The sequence below is a fragment of the Hordeum vulgare genome, chromosome 2H, assembly GCF_904849725.1.
Source record: "Hordeum vulgare subsp. vulgare chromosome 2H, MorexV3_pseudomolecules_assembly, whole genome shotgun sequence".
Classification (NCBI taxonomy): domain Eukaryota; kingdom Viridiplantae; phylum Streptophyta; class Magnoliopsida; order Poales; family Poaceae; genus Hordeum; species Hordeum vulgare.
In genome coordinates, this window is record NC_058519.1 from 227,326,180 (window position 1) to 227,339,139 (window position 12,960).

Consider the following 12,960-nt stretch of genomic DNA (forward strand, 5'->3'; position numbering starts at 1 on the left):
CTGAAAAAGTTATTGACCACCGCCCCGGTACTGGCTACTCCAGATATCAACAAGGATTTCGTGATATACTATGATGCCTCTATAATCGGTCTCGGTGGCGTCCTAATGTAAGATGGCAGGGTCGTGGCTTACCTCTCACGGTAACTGCACCCGCATGAGGAGAACTACGCCCCTCATGACCTCGAGTTGGCAGCAGTAGTGCATGCTCTGAAGGCATGGCGACATTACCTTCTGGGGAAGCGATGTGAAATATACATCGACCATAAGAGACTAAGGTATATTTTTACTCAAAGGGAGTTGAATATGAGGCAGCAAAGATGGTTGGAGCTAATCAAGAACTACGACCTCAGCATTCAATACCACCCCTGTAAGGCCAATGTGGCGGCTGATGCCTTAAGCCGGAAGGCCTGCACCATGAATGCTATGCTCAAGGAAAGGCTACCCGCCTTATACGACGAGCTGGAAAGCTTCGGGTTAGAGTTGGTTGAACGATTCCTAGCTAACCTCGAAGTCAAACCCACTCTAGCAAACGACATCAAAGAGGCCCAGAAGGGGCACAAGAGCATTGAAGGCATCAAGAAGAAGATCCACGAAGGCAAGGCCCCAGAATTCTCAGTGGATGAACAAGGAGTCATGTGGTTTGGAAAGCATTTATGCGTACCCAACAAGGCTGAACTCAAGAATTTAATCTTGCAAGAAGCCCACGACATGCCCTACTCGATTCACCCCGGTGGGACCAAGATGTATCAAGACCTCCGAGAAAGATTCTGGTGGCATGGCATGAAGAGGGAAATAGCTTCCTATATCGCCACATGCGATGTGTGCCAGCGTGTCAAGGCTGAGCACCAGCGACCTGCTAGACTACTACAACCTCTCCAGGTACCCGAATGGAAGTGGGACCGAGTCGGCATGGACTTCGTCACCGACCTACCTAGGTCAGGCAGAGGCCATGACACCATATGGGTCATTGTCGACCATCTGACCATGGTCTCTCACTTCATTATAGTCAGCACCAATTATGGTGGTGACAAACTGGCTAGTCTCTACATTGAGCGTATTGTGAGCCTCCATGGAGTTCCCAAGGAGATTGTATCTGACCGAGGCACGCAGTTCACCTCAAGATTCTGGAAGAAGTTCCAAGAAGCTCTAGGAGCCAAGCTCTCTTTCAGCACCGCCTTCCACCCACAGACGGGCGGACAGATCGAGCGAGTGAATCAGATACTTGAGGACATGCTTCACGCTTGTGTCTTAGCACATGGGACCAAATGAGAGGACTGTCTGCCATTCGCTGAGTTCTCGTACAACAACACCTATCGGTCCAGTCTCCAGATGGCCCCATTTGAAGTGATATATGGATGGAAGTGCCACACCCCTCTCAACTAGTCTGAAACTGGTGAAGGATTGATTTTCTGGACAGATGTTCTTCGTGAAGTAGAAGACAAGGTGCAACTTGTCAAGGAGCACCTGAAAAAAGCCAAGTCGCGATAGAAGAGCTATGTGGATTCTCACCGCAGGGAAGTGGAGTTCAACCCCGGAGACTAGGTGTACCTTCACGTCACACCTCTCAAGGGAACTAAGAGTTTTCACGTCAAGGGGAAACTTGCTCCAAGGTTCATTGGACATTTTAAGATCACGACAAGGCGTGGAGAAATTGCTTACCAATTGGAGCTACCTCTGTAACTTTTGGGTGTGCACAACGTCTTCCATGAGTCACAACTTCGGAAGTTCCTGCAAGCGCCAAACCGTCCAGATCTTTATAAGGACATCGACCATCGAGCCATTGACCTTCAGCCAGAGCTCACTTATCGTGGGAGGCCGATTCGCATCCTGGACGAAACCGAGTGTTGTACTAGAAGCCGCACCATCAAGTACTTCAAGGTTCAGTGGAGCAACCACACCGAAGCAGAAGCAACATGGGAGCATGAAGACTATCTCCAATCCGAATTTCCGTACCATTTTAGCACCTAGCTTAGGAATCTCGGGGACAAGATTCTTCTAAGGGGGATAGGTCTGTCACACCCTGTTTTTACCTTGTTTCAACTATAGTCTCTTCAAAAGCTGAGTTTATTAAAACTTCTTAAGCAAATGGCATGTGTGCTGTGATTACCATTGTTTGTGTGTATGCTTGAATGAGTGGATCCAAAAACAATATTTTTTATAACCTGATATTTCCAAAAAAACCTTTTTCTCATTTTTGACTATTTCAAAATCTTCCTTTCAAGTCCTTGATTCCAAGGGATTGCCTTCACCCAAAGATCGTATTCTGATTTTAGCACTATTTTAACTCTCCAAAATAATAAAATAAATATTTCATAAAATATTTTCCTATTTTATTTGCATGTCCTTTTCTAAGGCGAGAAATGATATTTTTGGATGGAAAATTATTTTTCTGCCTCAGAAAAATCTGAGAAAATTTGGAGATACTCATAGGACATATATTTTCCATACATAAGATTTTCAACCCCTATTTATCTTCAAAATATTTTAGCAAATCCTTGAAAACAATTTCTGACTCTTTTGACCATTTGAAATATTTCCAAAGGAAATATTTTCAATAAATTCCCAGAAAATTCTAGCATGCTTCCCAAGCTATATCTGGTAGTGATGCCAAGTTTCACCTCATTTCAAGATGATTTGGTTCACCACATAATCGTAAAACCCTCTGTGTCCAGAAGCAAGTTGTAGCAACTCTACATAGCAAAGTTTGTCCAAATGACGTGAAACTTTGTAGGAGTACTCGACACGCCAAATGAGGAGTTCCTACCAAAAATTGGATTTGTGGGGATTAATTTACTCACATTCTCTTTTGAAAGGACAGAACTGCCCATTTGGGGGTGATTTCAAGTTTGCACTGTCAAACTTGTCCAATGGAGCTCGGATTTGGTGGAGCATCCTACTTTTGCATAAAACCCAATCCGGTTAACTTTCAGCATCAGTGGTCAAGGTTAACTACCCCAAACACCTGTCAAACACCTTCTGCCAATATGGTCAAACAGCACTTAACACCTTCTACACCCACTCCCTTTCCACTAAACTCTTAGCGCAAGCTGCCAGCACCACTCCTCAACTGCAGACGAGTGGCCCCTCTTTGGTTCCAAGCAAAAGAGCCCAATCTCCCCATTTTAGTTTCTGAATAAAGACTGGCAGCTCCTCTCCAAGATCTTCCTTTGACCAGTAGTGAGACCCTTGGCTCCCAAACGGCTAAGGGGCATCTAAGCCAACCCCCAGACATGCCAGACAGGGCCAAAGCACCCCAGAGCGCGCCAGCATGGTGTGGTATCCCAAATCTGCGCTCTGGGCACGGTACAGGGTGCACCCGAGGCAAAGGTGGCCAGCCCCGACCGGTTCTTACCTCCCCTCGGTGTCTCTCCGCGTCTCCGACAGACCTCCTGACTCAGGGGAGCCTCAGGGCCCCTTCACCCCCACTCTGCTGACCAAGGCCACGCGTGCCCGAGCGCGCCAGATTCGGCTTGAAGATTGCGGCCCCGCAGCACACGCGCACTAAGTCTTCCCTCTCTCTCATCGAGTCTCTGGGGTCTCAAACCACGTCGGCCAAACCGTGGTATCGACTCCGAGCCCTCTCTCCCTCTCCAGCAGCTACAGTGAAACCACCAGTGCTTCCCCGCTCGGTGCACCATTCCTGGCCTATAAATAGGCCTCCCCCTTGCTCCAGCACCCTCACACCACTCCTCCAGAACCTCAATCGAGGCCCCAATAACCCCATTCGAGCATAGAGAGTTCCGGTGCTCGAGATCGATCGAGGCCCCGCCGCTTCGGAGCTCCGTCGATCTCGGGATATAGGCCAGCTCTCGCGCTCCTCTCTCCACCTCTTCCTCGAGCGTTCCCCTGCCCGTAGCACCCAACTCCACCACCACCCGTAGCACCTCTGTCGTGGCCACCTCGTCGTCGGTGACCCAGCGCCTCCCTGTCGTTCCTTCGACCACCAGCAGGTAGGCGACGATGCCACGGTGTCGTTCTTTCCGTCACCCGATCTCAAGGGCGTCGGTATCGCCGCCAGCGTGCCTCCTCTCCCTCTGTCCAGAGGAGGAAGACTACCCCCACAGGCATGCTCCACCTGTCGGTGGCCCGTCTCTCCCCCTCTCTCTTCTCTTTGCCGATGACCGCAAGGGCCCGCGCGTCAGGTTTAAACTTGACGGTGCGCGCGCACGTGGGCTGCTATCTGGCTAGCTCGCCGGTTGGCCACTGGCCGAAGCCCGGCCAGGGTTGAGCCCTTTTTCTTTTATTTTTTTTGATTCTAAAATATTTTTGTAGAACTAAATATTCAATCAAATTTAAATATTTTTCCACCACAAATCTTCTAAAAATGTGTAGAATTTATTAGTGCTGTTGCACTCAGTTTTATAAACACTTTTACACATAGCTTTGATTAAAATGCCTAGTTTAAATATTTTATCCTCTATTATTTAGGTTTAAAAAACCGTTTAGTATAAAAACCAGAGACAAATATTTTTCAAACTATAATAATGATTTATCAGAATAGGATAACATTTTTAAAGTTAGTTTGTGCTCTATTTTTGAACGAGCTTCTTATTTTATTACTATTATTACGACGATAGATTCCGCGATCATCGAAGGAGTTGGACTCAAAGACCCCGGATACCTAGCTGATCAAGGCAAGCAGCCCTTTGACCATGTCTGAGAAAACATTTTCATGCATGCCAAGTTGAATACTTTATTCCGATGCATATAGTTAAGGTTATTCGGTGCACCCAGCATGGTGTTACCGATGGCTCCTCCGGGGCACTTGCATTGAGCATGAACTTACCATCTATGAGGGTCACGCTGATAATATGTTGACAAGTAGACAGTAGAGCTACGGCTAGGAAGAGCATGTGCATGATGATGGTAACACAGAGTTGATCTCAATGGTTTTGCGAAAACCCCGTCGGGTGCCACTAATGCCCGAGGGTGATGATGAGTTAGGTGGCCACTTGTCAAGAAGTGGTGCACCGGGAATATTTTGTGTGAGTGGTTTCCGAAATGGTATTAGATTTATGATGTCTCGACCGTCCCAACCTTACACGTGCGACCACGATACCCCTTTATGGGACGCAACTTTGTTGATTACTTTGGTCGGTGCTAGCAAAGAGGCCACATTACTTTGTTGATTACTTTGGCGGGAGTGACATGTGGTCACTCTCGTGATGGGGTCGTACCAGGTAGGTCGACTATGCCGTTTTTACGTGTTTCGGGCAGACCGTTGGTCCCCGCATGGGTTATACGGCCTAGAGTCGGTGCTCGTAAGACGTACATCATGTGGGCTGGGTACCAATCAAGTGGAACTCTTTGTCTAGTGTCGTCAGGGGAAAGGCATTGATCGGTTACTTACCTCGGGTATGTTATATACCGCGAGTCGTGGATGACACGAAAGTTTCCCGGATCTCGTGGGTACAGCGTACAACCTCTGTAGAGTGTAAAACTATTCGAATAGCCATGTCCACGGTCAAGGACAGTTGAGTAATCATGCTTAAACTACGTCCAGTCGTTTCCGCATAAACCAAGTGTGTGTGTGTGCTTAAAAGGTGTTATCTGAGAAAGTTGATATGGTCATGTTTGGTGACTTGGCATATCGAGTAAACCCGAAGTGTTCAGCCCTCAGCAGATATGTTGATATCTGTAACCTGTTCTTATGTTTACCATCCAGTTTATGATGCATATTCACGCAAGTACTTGACCATGTTCATTTTCAATTAAAACCTGCTTTCCGCAAAGTCTGTATATTAATTTATTATCGTACCAATTGCATTATCCACATCATGGGCTATTTGCGAGTACATTCAAAGTACTCATTGGCTTGCCACTAGTTATATTATTGACCAAACATGGAGGAACCGGAGTTTGGAGAAGAATTCATCATCGGAGACGGACACGCGAACTAGGACGCTTTCCAGTCAGAACGCCTATTGGTGAAGGTTGATGGCATGGGCTCCTGTTTACTACCAAGATTTCCGCTAGTAGTTGTATCAGTGTGATTGGCCTCATATGGCCCTACCTATGTGAGACTTGACCATGATGGCCATTTGTTGTATCAAACGGTATGATGGATGTAAGACTCTTAATATTCAGTATTTGTGTGTTCGGTGAGCATTGATCTCTGGGATCACTAAGCACGTACATTCGGCGATCTCGACTTGTATGTCGGGGTCCCCACACAGCTGGTATGAGAGCCATCCTGACTGTAGGAAGCCTTAGGTATCATGGATGATAGCCGAGACGATTAGCACACTCGGCCCTTACACTTGAGATTTTCTACACCCTACTGCAATTTCATACCACCCACAAATTTCTAACCCTCTCCTAAAAACCTTGTAGATGGCCGTCATACCTCAAATGCTTCTGGAAACTAGCTTTCCCCTACTTTTGGGAGATAGCCTGGAGAAGTGTCAAGTACGCCGCGCGCCCATTTTTCTGTACCACGAGCACTGGGTCAACACTGACACAAAGGAATATCACGTGGACGTGATACTGAAGGCGAACGACTCCCCCAACTAGTTGGTTCTTTGAAGGACCACAGATGGAGAATCTGATGTTGGCAGTGGAGACAGCAGCACGAGAGGCGCTCGTGCATCTCCGCGATATCCTTCCCGAGATGGCCAACGAGTCAGCTACTCATCACTTGCCCTTTGTTAAGGACGGAATTGACAGGATCTGGATAGTCAACCCATCCCCAGAAGACGGGACACCAGCCAGGTTCTAGACCTACTACAACCTCTCCGCCGACACCCTCACTCACCTCCTGATCAAGAAATTTGTGACGCTTCTCCAACAAATACACCAAGACAAGGACCTACTTCGCCTGGAAAAGATGAAGACCCGCAAGGTCAAGAAGGAAGGAGCACCCGGAGGGCAGCATAACATTGCGTTCCGAGGAGGAATACCACCACTCTAGGCCACTCCTATACAGAGTCGTCGTCTCACCGCGGAAGAATACACTAAGCTCCTCACCGCTTCGCCAACAAAGCGACGTCGTGAAGGACCTCTTCCTTCCCACACACCTCTGCAGGAAGAAGACACCAACGAGGATGAAGATGAAGAACCTGTAGAAATTGCATACAAGAACGAGCAGTCCGTCGCTTAGAGGAACGTATTAGCCAAGTTCGGAGCCTCCCCTGCGAAGTCGAGTCCGTGTATCGGTTCATGAGAACCACGAATGTTGTGTGCTTCCTGTTCATGTTTTGATGCAAGCCGCATTTCTGCCTTAGGTAGCTTGTAAGCAACTGCATCACCTGTTTTAATGAAGTATTTGCATAAGGTTCCTCAAAAACACTTTTGTTTGTCTCACACACATGCACTGTACCAAACCCCCTTATCTAGGCGTGTCATCCCTTTATGATTTCCCGAGCACTTCGGAATATTGAGATGTCTGCTACCAAACAGGATGGTGATTTCTACTCGCACCATCACCTTTGGCAACCCCTGCACTTGCACTTCTAGCTAGCAGCCAGGAACCGGTGGGTCTGCCCAAGCTGGAGTTCTCCCCGAGCAGCAGCAAGGCGACATTCCCCTGCCACCGCCTCCTCCGAAGAGCATGGCCGTGGCTCAGTTCCTCCAGGCTCTGCTAGAGGAACGTCAAGCCAACAATGCCGCCATCCAGCAGTTGGCTCAAGTCTTAGTGAACAATCCGGTGCAAAACGGAAATGGCAACAGTCACTCCACTCTGTCTGAGTTTATGAGGACTACGCCTCTCATATTCACGGAGACAACTAAACCCCTAGATGTCGATGACTGGATCCGCACCATTGAAGACCTCCTCGCACTGGTTAAATGCACCGACAACCGTGAGAAAGTCCTTTGTGCTTCTCACTATCTCGGAGGCACGGCCAGGGCTTGGTGGGATGGGTTCCAAATCATGCGGGAAGGGCAAGCTATCTCTTGGGCTGTCTTCAAGGAAGGATTCCGCGGTGCTCACATTCCCTCTGGACTGATGACCATTAAGAAGCAGGAATTCCGAGCTCTGAGACAAGGCAGTGGGACAGCCAAGGAGTACCTGCAGAAGTTTAACGTTTTGTCAAGGTATGCACCAGAAGACGTCAACACTGAAACCGCGAAGGTGGAACGCTTCATGGAAGGACTTCAGCAGTCGCTTCAGTATCAGCTTGTTGTCTGTGAACGTCGGACCTTCTGGATCTGGTAAACAAGGCCCTCATGTTGGAGGATAAGCATCATGGATGGATAATACCTGCAAGCGTAAGCTGATGGCCAATGGAGGTTCTAGTATCCAGAAGGCATGTTCGTGGCAATCCACCCCGACAAAACCTAGCTATCAGCAACAGCAGTACAAGGCACCAACGTTCCGCCAGAACTACCAGCCCCAGCAGCAGGCCAACCCCAAGCCAGCGATCAATCCGCCCAACAAGAGTGGGGTTGATACGTCTCCATCGTATCTACTTTTCCAAACTCTCTTGCCCTTGTTTTGGACTCTAATTTGCATGATTTGAATGGAACTAACCCGGACTGACGCGGTTTTCAGCAGAATTGCCATGGTGTTGTTTTTGTGCAGAAATGAAAGTTCTCGGGATGTCCTCAAAATTTATGGAGAATATTTCTGGAAAATATGAAAAATACCTGCGCAAAGATCCACCGGAGGGGGTGAGCCAGTGGGCCACAAGCCCTGTGGCCGGGGCCATCCCCCTAGGCCGCGACGTTAGGGCTTGTGGGGCCCACGTGGCTCTATCGCCCCCAAACTCAGCGCTATTTATTCCCTTTCATCCCAGAAAAAATAAAGAGAGAAGATTTCATCGCGTTTTCGATCCAGAGGCGCCGCCACATCATGTTCTTCATCTGGAGGGTAGATCTGGAGTCCGTTTTGGGCTCCGGATCAAGGAGATCATCGCCATCGTCATCATCAACATTCTTCCCTCTCCAATTCCATGAAGCTCTTCATCGTTCGTGAGTAATCTATTCGTAGGCTCGCTGGGCGGTGATGAGTAGGATGAGATCTATCATGTAATCTAGTTAGTTTTGACGGGGATTGATCCCTAGTATCCACTATGTTCTGAGATTGATGTTGCTACTACTTTGCCATGCTTAATGCTTGTCACTAGGGCCCGAGTGCCATGATTTCAGATCTGAAATTATTATGTTGTCACCAATATATGTGTGCTTTAGATCCGATCTTGCAAGTTGTAGTACCTACTATGTGTTATGATCCGGCAACCCCGGATTGACAATAACCGGAACCACTCCCGGTGATGACCATAGTTTGAGGAGTTCATGTGTTCACCAAGTGCTAATGCGTTGGTCTGCTTCATTATTAAAAGGAGAACCTTAATATCCCGTAGTATTCATTTGGACCCCGCTGCCACGGGAGGGATGGACAATTGATGTCATGCAAGTTCTTTTCCCTAAGCACGTATGACGACTCACGGAATGCATGCCTACATCACATTGACGAATGGGAGCTAGTCACATATCTCTCCGTGTTATAACTGTTGCATGATGAATGTCATCCGACAAATCACCGATCCATTGCCTACGAGTTTGTCCCACTGCTGTTGTTACTTGTTTTGCTTTGCTACTTTTACTATTGTTGGTGCTACTGTTACTTGCTGTCACTGTTACTTGCTTTGTCCTGCTGGTGCTGCCACTACTGTTGCTACTTTGCTTGCAGATACTAATCTGATGCATTCAGCTGCTAATACTTGAGAATATTCTTTCACTTCCCGTCGCGCGAACCAACAAATTGGGGTTGAATACTCAGCCCTCGAAAACTGCCGCGATCCCACGCGCTGGTGGGCTATTGCAAGACAATTTCTAATTGTTGAGCAACTGGAAGCAGCTCTTTTCTGGCTCCGTTGCCGTGGAGGCATCAAGTCAGGAATAGTTGCATGTCAACAGCATTTTTCTGGCGCCGTTGCCGGGGAAGGATAGCTATATTCTTTGAGTCACTTGGGATTTATATTTGTTGTTCACTATGAAGATTCTGAAAGATCCAAAAACCAAAGTCTTGCCCTCAACTACGAGGGGAGGTAAGGAACTGCCATCTAGCTCTGCACTTGATTCACCTTCAGTTATGAGTAAGTTTGCGGCACCACCTCCTGCTAGAAATCTTGATATGTTGCATGTGCTTGATGATGCTTATGATGCTACTATGCTTGATACTTTGTTGCCTGATATTGCTAGAGATACTATGCCTGATACTGCTAGAGATGCTATGCTTGATACTGCTAGAGATGTTATGCTTGATACTGCTAGAGATGCTATGCTTGATACTGCTTTGCCCGATGATGCTAGAGATGCTATTTTGCCTGATGATGCTATGCTTGATACTGCTAGAGATACTACATTGCCTGATATGCCACTAGGGGTATTCCTTCATGCTCATATAGCTAGAGTTACTGCCAATGCTCGTGATGCTTCTGAAACTTCCGATACTATTGAGATAGAACCTGCTTTTGCTCCTGCTAGATCTAGCTCTCCTAGGTATGAATTGCCTGATATACCTGAGGGTTATGTTATGGAGGGAGAGATAGCTCAGGATTTTCGTGCATGTAAGGATGCATATGATGCTGAGAAATTACTTCTCAAGTGGAAGGAAAAATCTCTGAACGCTAGGATGAAATACGACCCGAAGTTTGCCACTTCACCTATCTTTATCACCGATGAGGATTATGAATTCTCTGTCGACCCTGAGATAATCTCTCTAGTCGAATCTGATCCTTTCCACGGTTATGAGTCTGAGACGGTCATAGCCCATCTTACGAAACTACACGATATAGCCGCCCTTTTCACTAGTGAGGAGAATATCCGCTACTACAATATCCTTATGCTGATTCCTTTCTCTCTAAAGGATGATGCTAAAGCCTGGTTCACTTCTCTTGCTCCTGGATGTGTGAGTAGTCCCCAGGATATGGTCTATTACTTCTATGAGAAATATTTCCCTGCCCATAAGAAGCAAGGTGCCTTGCAGGAAATATACAACTTTGCTCAACTCAAAGAAGAGAGTCTCCCACAAACTTGGGGGAGGCTCATCCAGCTACAGAATGCTTTGCCAGATCACCCTCTTAAGAAGAACCAGATACAGGATATCTTCTATAACGGACTTACTAATGCTTCTAGAGACCACTTAGATAGTTGTGCCGGTTGTGTTTTTAGGGAACGAACTATAGAACAAGCTGAGATTCTACTGAATAATATCTTGATCAACGATAATGCTTGGACTATCCCCGAACCACCTCCTAAGCCAACTCCTAAGAAAAGAGGTATTCTATTCCTCAGTCCCGAAGATATGCAAGAAGCCAAGAAATCTATGCAAGAGAAAGGCATTAGATCTGAAGATGTCAAAAATCTACCACCTATCAAAGAGATCCATGGTCTCGATAACCCGATACAAGTAGAAGAGGTGAATTCTCTGCATAGGCTTGATGAGAGTGATATTCCTTTTGACAAACCTGCTAGCCTATGCTTTGATGAATTTGACAACTTTGTTGCCAAACAATAGAGTTTCAATGATTATGTTAGCAGACAATTGGAACAAAGTACTCGTATGCTTAGTCATTTAAGTGCTTGTGTAGACAGAAATGTCAATGATCTGAAGCTTCTGAGTAAACATGCCTCTATGATTACTACTCAGGTAGAACAAGTACTTAAAGCTCAGAATGACTTGCTCATTGAATTAAATGACAACTCTGTCAGAGTCATTACTAGGGGAGGCAAAATAACTTAGGAACCTTTGTATCCTGAAGGCCATCCTAAGAGAATTGATCAAGATTCTCAAGGAATTAATGTTGATACACCCAGTATTCCTAAGAAGAAGAAGGATGATAGAAACTTACATGTCAGTTCACCAAATACTGTCACACCTGAAGAACCAAATGATATTTCTGCGTCTGATGCAGAAACACAATTTGGTGATGAACATGAACCTGGTGACAATATCAACAGCGATGTTCATAATGATGCTCAACCTAGCAATGATAAGGATGTGGAGATTGAACCTACGGTTAATCCTGATAACCCACAACCTAAGAGATACGACAAGAATGACTTCACTATTAGGAAGCATGGTAAAGAAAGGGAGCCATGGGTTAAGAGGCCTATGCCCTTTCCTCCTAAGCCATCCAAGAAAAAGGATGATGAGGATTTTGAGCGCTTTATTGAAATGTTGAGACCCATCTTTCTGCAGATGCTAATTGATATGCTCAAAATGTCTCCATATGCCAAGTACATGAAAGATATCGTGACTAATAAACGGAAGATACCAGATCTTGAGATGTCCACCATGCTTGCTAATTACACTTTCAAAGGTGGAACTCCTAAGAAACTTGGTGATCCCGGAGTGCCCACTATACCTTGCTCCATTAAAGGAAACTACGTAAGAACTGCCTTATGTGACCTTGGAGCCGGTGTTAGTATTATGCCTCTCTCTCTTTATCGTAGACTTGAACTGGATAAGTTGACACCCACTGAAATTTCTCTACAAATGGCCGACAAATCAACTTCTTTCCCTGTCGGCATTTGCGAGGATGTGCCTCTTGTGGTTGCTAACACCACTATCTTAACAGACTTTGTTATCTTGGATATTCCCAAGGACGATGCCATGGTTGTCATCCTCGGAAGACCCTTTTTAAACACTGCAGGGGATGTTACAGATTGCAACAAAGGCAATGTCACTTTCGATGTCAACGGTAATGAGCATACAGTGCACTTTCCGAAGAAATGATATCAAGTACATTGCATCAATGTTATCAAAAAACTTCATTGATTCTTATTGGGAGCTTTGAATGCCCTATTCCTCGTGTCAAGATGAAGTATGATTTGCTTGTTGGGGAGATTCATATCCCCATTGAGGTGACTTAGTGGCTATTCGAAATTCTCTGTTCTCTTTTGCGATTCGAGAAAGTTTTGTCATGAGGATTTGATCAACCCCATTGACGGATTTCTTTCGATGACCATGAAATGGATGAATCAAAGAGTCACATACCTCTGTTTTAAGCTTTC